This window comes from Corythoichthys intestinalis, chromosome 9, assembly GCF_030265065.1.
Source record: "Corythoichthys intestinalis isolate RoL2023-P3 chromosome 9, ASM3026506v1, whole genome shotgun sequence".
Classification (NCBI taxonomy): Eukaryota; Metazoa; Chordata; class Actinopteri; order Syngnathiformes; family Syngnathidae; genus Corythoichthys; species Corythoichthys intestinalis.
In genome coordinates, this window is record NC_080403.1 from 35,088,578 (window position 1) to 35,103,277 (window position 14,700).

Below are 14,700 nucleotides of genomic sequence, written 5' to 3' on the forward strand. Positions count from 1 at the left end.
AGACAGAAAATTACGAACATTTCCGAATGTAGCCCGGAAACAGCCGAATGGGGCTGTGACGTCACAGCCAGGAAACAAAAGGTCGAGGCAGGTGCCATCGTTGTTTATCGACGAAAGAGTTGTGTTCGTGTTTTATCAAAAAAATCGCAAAAATGGTTCAAACCTGTCATGCTATGTGGTGTACAAACAGCCATTTGTCGCAATGTAGTACCCATGAGTTCCCGAACGCGAGAAAAAGAGCCGAACTACGCAGACAATGAGTAAAGTTCGTCCGTGCAAAGAGGGCTAATTTTGCAGACCCAGCCTCCGGCACGGTTTTGTGTGGTGCGCATTTTAACCCTGAAAGCTATTCGAATTATGGACAAAGGGAATCAGGTTTTGCTAAGGAATTGCTTACAGAAAGCAGATGTGGTGCCCACCATACACACGCAGCAACCTAAATGTCCTGAGATATCAAGAAAGAGGACAATGACTGGCACTGATGAGACCACCCCACCACCCCAGGCAAAGCAAAGGAGGGGAACAGCCCAGCTCGAAATGGCCAGAGTGAGTACTCTTTTATAATAAAAAACATATCACGCATTGGCTATAGGACTGTACACATGTATAAATTATCTCTCGTAAAATATGTACAACAAATCCTTTAATCCCATTCATATTTGTGTCTGTTGGCAGAGCAAAAACCTATGATAGCACAATAAATGATAATTATTCTATACATTACTTTATTTTGTGGTCACGGTGTATCAGCTTCACAAAAAGAAATGCAAAACAAACCAGTCGGTGTTTCCCACACGATCTGTTGCCGGTGTTTCATCACTGTGATTGCTGCCCTCAATGATCGTTTCATTAGGCTGCATTGGCTTTCGTTTGGGCTCAAATTGATAACCCAAAACACCAAAGAAAGGTTCATAATTCTCCTCGTCACTATTAGAAGAACGTTCGTTACGTTGGATTCGTCGCTGCAAATAGAAACAAAATTGTCCGCCATCATCGCCGCCATTCAGTACTTTGTCAGCACACAATATGCTAGTTTCGGGGATCTCGGGCGCCAGTCGTTTTAGCTTGACAATCGATCCAAATTTCTATCATTTTCTTGGTGTTGCGATGTGTGTAATTACATGAAGAGGCATGATATGAATCCAAAAGGCATGCATTTATGGATAAATGATGGAATATTAGCATTTACCCAGGTGGTGTAATACTCTTTAAGAGATTATTGACAAGTTTGTATTTATTGTGTATGTTAATACAATTTATGTTCAACTACTGCAAATTGGATTAGCTAATAAAATTCCATGCCTATTAATTCATTATGTTTATATTTGTGAGAAATGTAGCCCTGACACCCGTTCACCCAATCTGTTCGGTTGTAATAATGTCCCGTCCTATGCAAAAAGTGCACATGCAGGCTATGCTGTTATATCATTCCTACCAATGTTGAGACCAAACCCTTGAGTACAATTCAGGCATACAACACAGGTCACGTGACATGTTAATTTTAATCCATGACAGTTTAAATATTAAAAAGGGGAGACTAGGAATTAATAATGTTTTGGGGACCGCAATCAAAACTGAAGTATTCACATTCAAACACAATAAACCCAATCTCCGCTCAGTATGGATTTTGACATATTTCAATTCGATTCAAACAAAACGTCTTCGAACCCGTGATTGATAACTTGACAACTTTAATTGTGCCCATATTGTTAGTTTCCCAGTGATGAGGACTGTCTAAATGTGGCTGAAGATTTTTCAATATAAATACACACCGTTGCGGCTAACCAAACACAAATGTGGCGACGAGATATTCTTTCTGTTTAGCCACAATGGCTGAGAGGTTTCGTGACCCAGTGCCAACACTGTAAATGGACGGCTATTGCTCATAATAGGGACACCCTAATTTCACCCATTTACCTGACAATATTTCACATTAAAAAAGTAGAAAGTTGGACTATACAGGAAATGCCTTACATTTGAGCATGGAATCATGAGGGCAGGACAAAGTAGGGCCTTAATAAAAGGCATTTTCAAAAGTTGGGGCCAGAAATATTTTTTTCAAACCTCACTCACACCCTGCTAAAATCCCTCAAAGCCAGATCCTCTTACAGCCTATTAATTATTCAGGCTACCTCTTTTGTACAACCATTCCTGTTTACAAGCTCTGTCTGGCCATTTGTAACTGTTCGCATGCGTGCTGAGCCTCAATCACAACACAGTGATTACAGTGCGATTTAGCTGTATTCTACTGTCAGGCGCTTCCTCCACACCACGCACATCTGTATGATGGGGGCATCTTTCATGCTAATGTGAAGGCAACCACAGAAGCTGCTAGATGAGGACAGAGCAGAAGAAAAAAGGCCAATAAAAGCATGTGGATCTTGCTGTCTGGGCTATGATCCGACTACATTTGGGTTGGGCAATGGCAGTCTGCCCACAGCAGATGAGCATCTATACGAAGGCACTAAGGGAACACCAACTAAAATGACATGTTGGTTCTATGTGCTTTGTTTTAAAGTTAGTAACTCATCTATAATATACAACCTTTGAAAATAATTTGCAGTTTAATATAATATTAAAAACATTATTTGAGCGTTAAGTCATGAAGGAGATAGTACCTTTTCTCGTAGGCACCGTCTAACTGTTTGCATCATTCGAACACACTTGATATAATCAATCAGGGAATAGTATTGTTTCTCGTATTTACTGTTTGACTGTATTACTCTAACACACCCAATATAAAATAAATAGCACTTATACCATAGTTGAAGGAAAACAAGCAGAATATAGGATAAGAGATAACGCCTTCTTATCACGGAAGCCCAGCGCGTGCATCATACAACTGACTGAGCAAGATTGACGTACCAACTCTCGCAGTAAGTTCTCCCGTACAGTCCATAACAAATGGCAGGATGCTCTGTACCAACACAAGGAGCACCGGAGAACGCCTGATATCCAACTGATAACATGGCTGACAAGACTTCAAGAGCCCCTTTGACGCTGAGGTGGCAAAATCCGAAAACCTTGTTGCCCGGACAACAGTAACTCCCGAATCCTCCTGTCCAATCCACACACAGACAATAATACCAACCATACCCTTCTTCCTGCCCATGGCCCACCCCGCGAAAGCCTTCAAAAGACTGAATGTTTAACTAATTATTGTCATTTTTCTCTGGAACCTTTTGTTAACGTGTGATAGCGTGACCTTGCCTCCCCGCCTGAGTGTTTCTGTTTCACCTTACCGTTTTGACCGCTGTCGACCTGAATAAATAGTCAACTTATTTTCGGTGAGCCTTCTTTAAACCTTTTAAAATGGAGTCAGTACAAAGGGTTAAGACTAAGATGAACGCGCGAGGGTTGGCCTTTTGGCCGGATTGCCGGGAGCCTGCCGGCCCGGCTCATTGGATCTGCGCCAGCGCGGGTCCGGCGGTTCGGCTGGCGCGATTCCCGTGGTCTGGCTAGAAGGTCAGATTCCTTCAATCGACATTGTTTTTAACGTCGCAATGTGTTCTCGGTAGTGACGTAAAATTGTGACGCTGACTGTAGCGGCTATCTGTAGCAATGAGCTCAACAGTTCAGCTTTGCCAGTTTAAGCCAAAACGAAACAAAGAAATCAAAATCGAACTGAAAATGTAGAAAACATACAGTCTTTAATTGGTCACGTTTGATGGTGTGTCTGTGGTAAATGTTCGCTGATGCCACTGGTGATGAGAACATCCTCTTCTCAGAGCTCTACTTCATTTATTTCAGTTAACTGGAGGCTACTTGTTTGAAATTAAATGTTCTATACAGTACATATATACATTTGGTTTAAGACTTCGTTTCTAGGTAGACACACAAGTGAGCGCTTTCATAAACTCTAGGCGATGATAAGCCTCGAAATCATCCGGGCAAAAGGTGGGTCTTTGGGAAGTTGGACTCATCTAACTGCATCATCCCACTTTTTATCAACGTTTTGTCTTTCGGAAACGCACTGAGGATTACCTCGCGCCCTTTATTTACTCTTGACTGAAAAGAGCATCCAAAAACCACATAGTGTAGCATTGTCAGACGAATTTGGCTTTGCACTTTTACTCGAGAACAAGAAAGCACCAATCTACGTCATTGCCCCGAATGCACATTGTCGACAAAAACAATATTTTATCACTAGAATGCATGTTTACAAAATTCCAACATGCACATTGTCGACAAAAACATTATTTTTTCACTAGAATGCATGTTTACAAAATTCTGACATCAAATATTGATCATTGAGGCTAGCGGTTGTGTTTGTTGATCTATTTTATTACAGGCAGAGTTCCCTTTAAGGCCATTTCCCACATGAGCTTGCTAGTGAGAAAGGCGTCGCAATATAAAGGCGACCAGTGTCAGTGTCCCCCATGGAAAAAAAGAACTGGTCCAAACCCTTGTTGACGTCAACAGGCTCTATTTGTTAACCAACGTCTCATGGTTCAGGACGGTGCTATAAAATAAAAAGAGCAAATTGTTCCAGAACTGAAAAAGCATTCCTCTTAAAATAGTGCAAAAATAAATATCCACTCAGTGTTTCAATTATTTCAGTCTAGGGCTGAAGCAAAATAAACATTTTCTGATTTGAAAATATATTTAAAAAATACACTTCAAAAAGTGTTAGTAATACCGTACTGCATTTGATAGTCCCCACTTTGTACATTGGCATAACTTTTCAAGTAGTGAGTTTGTCTCCTTTTTCAGTTAAGTTTGTTTATATTGTTTGTTTAGGTCAGTTCGGAAACCCAAAATGTTGAAAGAGCCATATTGGGCCAAAAACACAAATATGTTTGGAGTCGCAAAAAATTAAAAGCCTTAAATAAGCCTAATAATGAAGGCAACATATACTATATGTATCGGTATTAACCATATTAGCCTACTATCAAAATGACTAACTGGGCTAAAAATACATAATGAGCCTTCGTGATTTGATGTTTATTTTCCCTGCAGTGCATCCAACACACCATGTGACTACTCTGTTGTATGATGCCACCTCAAGATTAATTTCATTACAATATTATCAATATTATGAATTGTTTAATTGCTTTTATGAAATTAAAGAAATGCAATATAGAAATCCGATTTTTGATGTAATTTTTATTTTGAGGTTTCCAAAAACAACAAAATGGAACGTGCATAACATACCCCTTATCTGGGCATGTCTTTGATTTTCTTTATTATTTCGGTTTTGTTTTTGAAGTCTGCAAATGGGTGTTCTGATATGTTGATGAATGTCTCCTTAATGTACTCACCATGTGTGAACGGTTTTCCACACTTAATTATCTCCCTGGTTGCAACAAAACTTGCAGCAGTAGTGGAGTTTGGCGATGCAATCCACTTCTTAAATCTATTTTTGTGCTCCTCTAAGTTCTTCAGTAGTAATGCAATCACACTTTCTCTCTCACTTTCAACTGGGTACTCGGCTTCAAATGTAGCATACCTTCTCTAGAAATGTCTTCCACATTACTCTTTTTGTTATTTGACAACTTCTCGCCACAGCGCAACCATTCCGGCAATCCTTCCGCATTGGCAGTGAACGCAAATGATTCGGTCCAAGAAAGGTAGAATCCTTTGTTCTCCTCAGTTATTTTTCTCTTTTTCCCTTTCAGATCTATGGCACATCACGCAGCTGCCGGTTTGTTTAGAAAACCCACCTGCCTGGCATCCTGCCCTGCTGATAGAAATGTGTAACAGGCTATGATGCAAATCTTTGTTGACAGAAATGTTGAAATTTAGTATTTATTCTACACATTTCTACAGCATTGGAAAATGTTAAGAATTTTTGTGTCATTTTTGTCCTCCTACAGAAACCATATCAAAACAAAAAATATATATTTCCCTCCCACATCTTTCTCCATTTTTGAAAATGCTCCAGGGGCTCTGCCGGCGGAGGTCGTCGGCGGGGCCTCTTGGGGCCTGCGGGGCCTTGGGTGGGGCATGCTGTCCCCTGCCGGTGGGGTGGACATCCCCTGGTCTCCGGTGCTTGGCGTAGCGACTGCTCGGGGTGCGGGGTGGGTGCTCGGGCGGCGGGGTGGGCGGTAGTGGTTGCGCCGTGGGTGGTCTGGGGTGGGGGTTGATCGGGGGGTCGGCGCTTCTCCCGCTCTGCGGTCGGTGGTTCCGGTTGACGGGGCCACGCCCGCGGGAACCTGCCTCTTAACTCACACACTTCTCACTTCACCCTGGCACTTACTGTACATACTCATACATTTCTCCGGGGAGAGTTGGGACGGGGCCATACAATCCTGGCCCGGCTCCCCCCTGTTTTTAATGCATCACACAGCAAGGTTGTGGGATGGTTGGGACCTGTCGGGGGGGTGCCTCACGGTTACATCCTCACGGCAGGCCCCGCCATCCCTGCACCTTTTTTTAACGCACCACACACATCATACTCCACAGGAGAGCTCCGGCAAAGGGCGTTTCGACGGGTGGCTGAATAGAAATTCCATGCTGCAGTCCCACTGCCCCAAGCCAAGCTCTCCTATTTTAATGCATACATTGCACTACCCTCCCCTCACAATCCCATCATGGTGCTGGGTAATGACTGCCAGCCAGGAACCTGGCAGCCACAGTAATAGGGTGGTAGGTGGGTCTCACACTTTTTCTCTATGGCGTGGCTACTGGGGCGTGGCCTCCCCTCTGCCTGGGCTGCCGGCTGTGGGAGTAGTGTGTCCCCTCTTGCCATCCCTGAAGGCCGGTTGATGGGTGCGCAGGTGGCCCGGTGGACCACCCTGGATCCCGGGAGGGGGGGGCCCTTTGCTAGGCTGCGGGAGGAGGGATGGGCTGCGCTGAACATCCCCACCCCCCCCACCCCACCGCCTTTTCTTCTGTTCCCCCATAACCCCTTCCTGTTCGGTGCTTTGTCATAATAAACGAGGTATGTTGAAAGATCACAATGGGAATATGTCATACTCTCAATGTGAAAAATTAAAACTTTTCAGACCAACCAGGGACTTACACTTCCATTCTCCATGTCAAACAGCTGAACAGAACAGGTTTAAAAAAATAAAATTAAAAAATTTTAAAAAATGAAAATGCTCCAGGGAGCAACTCGGGCAGCGCTAAAGAGCCACATGCGGCTCTCAAAACACGAATTGCCGACCCCCGGTTTATGTGCATTACCTCTACTGCCCCTTGGAGTTGAGGAGGACACGGCTCTAACATGCATGTATTTATTTTTTGTTTTTTTTTTGTTTTTTAAATCGCAAACGTATTCGCTATCTGACTACGTGCACCAAGCCACATTGCCCGTGCTGCGATGGTACGGGATGAATACAAATGCTGTTACACTCTTTTCATATATATACGTGTGTACCCAAGGTGCAGGCTGTGCAAAGATGCTCCAGAGACAGTCCATCACATCGTAGCAGGGTGTAAGATGCTAGCTGGATCAGTGTACATGGAGAGGCACAACCAAGTGGTTCGGATAGTATACAGGAAAATCTGTATCCAGTGCGGAAAAGAAGTGCCCAGATCTCAATGGGCCACGCCACTCAGGCTGGCTGAAAACAACAAGGGTAAGGTTCCGTGGAACTTAAGGTTCCAGACTGAGAAACAACTCCAGGCAAAACAACCAGACATCGTGGTGGTGAACAAAGAGCGGAAGAGAATTACGGTAATAGATCTGGCAATACCAGCTGATGCAAACAGCGGGAAGAAGGAACACGAGAAGGTGGAGATGAAGGGCTGAAAGAGCAGTTGGAGCGGATGTGGAAGGTGAAGGCTAGCGTGGTTATCATGATAGTGGGAGCACTCGGGGCAGTTACACCCAAGCTGTAAGAGTATGGCTCCAGCAGATACCAGAAACAACATCTGAAGAGTGCAGCTCTAGGAACAAACTTCAAACTTCCAGGCATCTGGTAGAGGACCCGAACTTGAGATGAACAGTCACCCACCCTACTAGGGGAGATGGGGGGAGGGGGAGGGAAGAGTTTTACATTACATATTCTATATACTCTATGAGGAAACCACCTAAATGAGTGATCACCATAGGAAACAACACTCTAGTTCTCAGTCCACGTGCACGAGTGTTGCAGAGAGCAGGAGATTCAGCTGCAAGCAATTTGTCATTTTGTTGAAAGAATATGTGTAATCTTATCCACCGCATACATACAGTCGCCTCTATTCCAAGATGGAGCGCATGCGTATGGTAACATAATATTATCAATGCGTCTGTGCATTCAGCATTCAGGTTTTTGTGATGTAAAGTAGCTACGTATATGCATTTGTATGAATTGCTTGCAGTGTTTACAACCAGCCCTCACGAAACAAACTCTCAGTCACGCACACACACAGAAAGATACATTTCGAATGTACACTATAGGTGCCCAGCTCAAAGAATGATAGAAGCTTGTTAATATGCATCGGTGTAGCTACCGTATTCTCCAAACACAAGCACGTGCACTGCAGGGCTCCTCTTTATCAGTACTGTTCACATTGGCACTGACACGTGCACTGCCAAGGCTGCTAGGCTATGGCCATGTTAATGTAGCCAGTTAGTATAACAAAGACTCCGGTCAATAGAGCCTCCAGTGGCTAATTGCTTGGGAGAGATAAGTGAGTTTGACGACACAGCAAGGAAGGGCTCAGCGAAAGGAAGCAGCTAGGAGGAAGATGTTAATGAATCCCTTTTCACTTCACCATCAATATCAGCCTTTCGCAGGCTTCCTGCAAAATTAATATTAACGACACTTTTGATTGTTTTCTCTTTTTGGAGCTCAGTTTCATTGAATTTTAATATGCTGTGTTGTAGTGTTTTGTCACATTCAGTACAGTGTAAGAGAGTGTGGCTAATGCAATTAATCTTCACACTTTCACCTGACGACGTTTTGCAGAAGCGAGTAGATTCGCATGGGTGTTATTCCGTTACACTAGCTGCACTTTAACGCTGAATAAAGGGGCCAACTGAATTATGCTCTTGAGTGAGTTGGATGGTTATAAAAGCTCTGAATACAATTAAATTGGGTTTAGAAGGTGTATTTTTCTGAGGCTCACTGTGTTCCTGTCCACAAATTCGTTTGGTTTAGTGGATGAGAAGACGGCCAAACAGAGATGCTGATTATCTGCTCTGTACTTGTATTTCTCAAACTAATTCCCACGAATTTTTTTTTTTTTTTATGTTGGGCTGTTACACCCACTGGAAGGGAAAATGAAAACTAGTCTGTTCTTAGCCATTTTTACGCAACCATAAGAACATTTGTGCAGTCAGACGACAGTGTTGCTGCACAATATGTTCTCCTTCGTGACAAAGGTGGCGGATAGAATCAAGGGCAGGCCTATCAAATTCTTTAACGCCAATTCTTTCTGTAGATATATATTTTATAAATCAACTAGTTGTTGTGGGCATGCCTTTTGAGCTGTGGGGAAAGGCAAAAATGTGTTTGATGTTAGAAAGGTCAAAACCAGTTCACAAAAATTTATAATGGGACAAAGTTGCAGTCTATTTATTTGCAATGCGACAATGACTTGCCATGTATATATTATCATTAGAGATGATCGGGTCCGATGATGTCATTTTCAAAGTATCGGAATCGGCAAAAAAATATCGGACATGCCTTTTTTAAATATATATACATATATATATATATATATATATATATATATATATATATATATATATATATATATTAGGGCTGTCAAAATTATCGCGTTAACGCGCGGTAATTAATTTTTTTAATTAATCACGTTAAAATATTTGACGCAATTAACGCTCATGTCCCGCTCAGACAGTATTCTGCCTTTTGGTAAGTTTTACAGCAAGGCTTTTTGTGCTGTCTAACAGCGAACTCTTGTGGTCGCTTTGCGACATGGTTTATTGTTTTCTTGCCAGTGCAATATGGCTGCACGACATCTCGGGCTGACGCCTACGTTGTAATGCTGTGTTTATATGATCCTTGGACAAGATTTGTCCGTAATTATGGTTGTTGTAAAGAATGTACATATTATGTTAGTAAGCGAAATGTTATATTTTTTGTATGAGACGCTTTTTGTTTATGTTTAGTGAACCTGTATAGCGTGCTAAGCTAACGTTGTTGCTAATGCAATGCTTGTGTACTTTTTTTTTTTGTAGTTTTACGACGGTCTAAAGAGGATAATGGTTTGAGGCCATTTTATTAATAAATCAGATGAAAACGGAAGAAGTCTGATTATTAAGGCGCCGTTCACTAGCTGTCTAGCTTTGGAAAAAGTAGACGCTTCGGAGTGAGGACAGCATAGACAGATTTAAATGACAGTAGAGTGAAATGCCCACTACAGTCCTTATGTACCGTATGTTGAATGTATATATCCATCTTGTGTCTTATCTTTCCATTCCAACAATTTACTTTACAGAATTATATGTATAATTTACAGAAAAATATGGCATATTTTATAGATGGTTTGAATTGCGATTAATTGCAATTAATTACGATTAATTAATTTTTAAGCTGTAATTAACTCGATTAAAAATTTTAACCGTTTGACAGCCCTAATATATATATATTTTAATTAAATCGTTGTCTAATTGTATTTAACGTTACAGACATAATATGTTACAATCATCCAGAGTCTTTAGTTTAGGCTTAAGGTAGGGTTATCAAATTTATCCCGATAACGGCGGTAATTAATTTTTTTAAAAATGTATCACGTTAAAATATTTAACGCAATTAATGCATGCGCTGCACGACCCACTCACGCATTGTCGCACTCAATCTGTAATGGCGCGTTTTACCTATATAGAGAGCTAAAAGGCAGCATGAAATGAGTAGAGTGAATTTTGGCAGCCTTTGGAACCTTTTCTTAATTGGCTAAAGCCTTACAATCCCTATCCCTACGATTAGAGATATCGTGGGAAGCAATGTGGGGAAGCAAGTAATTGATCTTTTTCTTAACACCCTGTGTTATTTCCCAACGCAGAGAAGATATATCAATTGGTAGCACTCCGCACAGTCATGGTTGCACTTCCCATCATGCGTTTGGGCATGGCTACAGTATTATTTACTGAAAGCTCAACAAATACATTAGATGGCAATATTTAGTCACATCATACAAAGTCACAAGTCTTTCTATCCGTGAATCCCTCTCACAGAAAGAATGTTAATAATGTAAATGCCATCTTGAGGATTTATTGTCATAATAAACAAATACAGTACTTATGTACTGTATGTTGAATGTATATATTCATCCGAGTTTTATTCATTTTTTTCTTAACGCATTGCCAAAATGTATATGATAGGGAAAAATTATCGGGAATGATTGGAATTGAATCGGGAGCAAAAAAAAAGCAATCCCCGATCGGAAATATCGGTATCGACAGATACTCAAACTAAAACGATCGGATCGGGAGCAAAAAAACATGATCGGAACAACCCTAATTATCAAGTCTACAAATTGTGTTCAACAACAAATTGGCAGAATAAAATCTCCGCTTTCCTCACTTTTCATTCTGCAGACTTCATCTTTATGATCGTTAATAATCTTACTTTTAAAATGTAATTAATTAGTTACAAATTATTTCTCCCAAAAAGTAATTGAGTTAGTAATTCAGTTACCTGAATGTAAGGGTAATTAGTTATTTGGCAAAGTAACTTGTGTTACCTTTGATGTTTGTTTTTTTTCCCCCATGTTTCAAAAAAAAAAAGAAAAAAAAAAAACATACAGTAGTAACCTTTGCTATGTTTGGAAGTCATTTAATGTTGTGAATCAACTGTTAAAGTTCTTAAAATTGCTCCCGCTTTTGCATTAGTTCCCTTCTGTCTACTTTCGACATGTGAAAGTTAAAGTTAAAACTGTTTCCTCATTTAAAGATAGATTCAAGTCAAGATTTTGCCAATTTAGGAGTCTTTTAGATAAAAAGTTACTTAGGTTCGCTAGGAAGGTTCACTACAACAGAGCCTTTCTGAGAAGTCTACTGCTTTAAAATGGCGGCTGTTTACTCACGCCGCTGAGTCTGTCATTTCGCATGTAGTTCAATATGCATGTGATATCTAGACGTAGATTGTAGGCTGTCAGCTACATTCAGGAAATATTGGCACCACCTTGCCTAGCATCGCGTTTGCTACAGCGTCACAACAAACACGCTTCCCTCTCCATAACTTTTCTTGCGTCATTCAACCAATGTAGTAACGCATAGTAACACACATTGTCTCGTTGCCAAAACGGTGACAAAATCCGAACGGAGAAAAAAAAACGTAATGCACGAAAAACGAACACATTTTGAACGTACGGCGTACACATTTAAAAATCAGTGCTAACCTGTACAGGTATGATACCACAGTGTTTTTAGTCATTATTCATTTTGGAAATTGCAATTCTTGTGACGTCAATTGCTTGTTTGGCAATTTTGCAAAATCCCAAAGGTTGTCATCATGTCTTTCCACTGAGGTTGAGTACCAAAACCCATCTGGTAACAGTTCCGAAGCAACCGGTGGTACACAGACGGAATTAAAGAAATTTTTTTTAAAAAAATTCATTTTCGCCTCCTTTTTCTTTAAACAACTGTGACATCAGTGTCGCTAGTCACAGGATACAGAGTCAAGCAGCACAATTACTACGGCAAAATATTACTCAACCGCTAAAGCTAGCTCGTCAGGCTAATCACTAGCTAACCCGAATTCTAAGCACATTTAGAATCTGTTCAAACAACTGACTAATTATACAAATGTATCGCAGCATGTATATACACGTACAGGCTGTGCTTAGGTCCATATGAAGCGGTATCATATTTTTCAGTGGTTCCGTGTATGGGAAGCTAAATAAGAAAAGCTTAACTGAATGACATCCGGTTTGCCTGTCACAACTCAGTATAACTTTACTCTCATAAAAAAAGGTCTGCAAACGTAGAGACACAAAATAAATCTTAAATACCGCATCAGGAGCCAGAATAATAATTTCTAAATATTTACTCTAAATTGTAGTCAATTCATCACTGGGAAATGGAAGGGTACTGTTGTTGTTTTTTTTTTAGAAATTTGTGTGCGTTATTTTTGTGTGTGATTGTCTTTTTGTGGGAAAGTAAGGGCTCAAGCCATTGTGATCTTTAATTAAACTGCCAATGAGAGTTTTTACCCCTTTAAGTAGACCAATTATTCAGGGTTGAAGAATGGGTTCAGTCCAACCTATGGTTATGGGGAAATATCACACAAAACGAGCGTCCAGATATTAAAAATATACAATGAAAGCTTCCTTATTACAAACTTGTTTTGAAATAATATAGTGGTATAATGTTTTTATAGGTATTTACTTGTCAATCTCACGGGTTGTCAGTTACAAATGAAAATTCAAATGTCGCGATCGGGTATTCTCGGCAGTTTTCAGAGATTACGTCACAAACTGGACCAGACGTAGGAGGACTAGGACTGCAACTATCAAATATTTTACTAATCGAGTATTCGACTGAAAATTCTATCGATTAATCGAGTAATCGGATAAAACATATATATATAACTTATTTCTTACCTAAAAATGTCATTACACTTGATAACACACATCACTTAATAGTTAGGTGTTTTTCTTATGTTTCAACTGAATTTCCATTTGTGTCAAGCTATTTTTAAGTTCTAGTTAAGTTTTAAGTTAGTCTAAACTGTATGTCCAGATAGGATTTTGAGTTTTAGCAGTGTTCAAAATAAATGTATGATACCTGCTGTATTAGGGACCAGTGCTACTTGGCGTTTTATCCAGCAATGACTACTGAGCTAAAATTGATAGTTAGCTTTATTATGTTTTTATTTTACACCCTCATCATTCTACAGCTCTATGTTTTTACAGATGAAAAAAAAAGCCTGTATGTATGTATGACACGTTAGCCACGTATCCTCAATAGTCATAATTAATAGAAACATAGCCCTCCGCAGGGCTAACATTAGTTGAGCCATGAACAGCAACGTTAATCTTATTTATTAGCACTGAGAAGTCCACTGCTTTAAGATGGCGGCTGTTTACTAACGCCGCTGAGTGTCATTTCGCATCTAGTTCTATAGACATGTGTTTTCTATGACACGCATCAGACGCTACCTGCTACCACCATAGCATACTGCGGGCATAGTTTTTAGCAACGTCGGGATAGTTTGTGGCGGCTGTCGGCTGCAGTCAGGTATTTGGGTTTTTTTTTTTTTTTGCTTCTTCCTCTACGCCCGTGACATCAGCGTTTTGTCCCGTATTAAGCGTAGTCCGGGCAAAACGTGATGCTTAGAGCTGGCAAAATTAAATGATGCCTCGAGATAAAATTACTCAGTTCAGTTTTTAAACCGGAGTTGCTCGAATATTCGTTTCAGCTCTAAGGAATACTGTCGACTTGTTGGCCGTCACAGTTAGAGCTTTCCACCGCAAAATGCCATACTATTGCATTGTCATTGGATGCAGGAGTGTTGCAAATTAAGATTTAGTGATCTCCATTTCAAAAGAGGATGCACTTCGAAGAGTCCCGGTGTGCAACAAACGCTGAGTGATTTTTCTAGAACCTGGACCAGGTGCTGTCGTGTGTTCGCGACATTCGATGAGTGCTTCCAAAATTGAAATGTGCTTCGAAATCTCTTGTGGTGCTATCTGATGGAATAAAATATATATAATGTGACCCGTAGTGAACCAGCATATTATGATGATTGCCTTTGTGATGCATAATTGCCTTTGTGACTGACTGTAAAAACTTCTTGTAACAACTTATTGTTTACTCCGCCATTCTGACGCCTGCTGCCTCGTAGCCATAGTAACCATCAT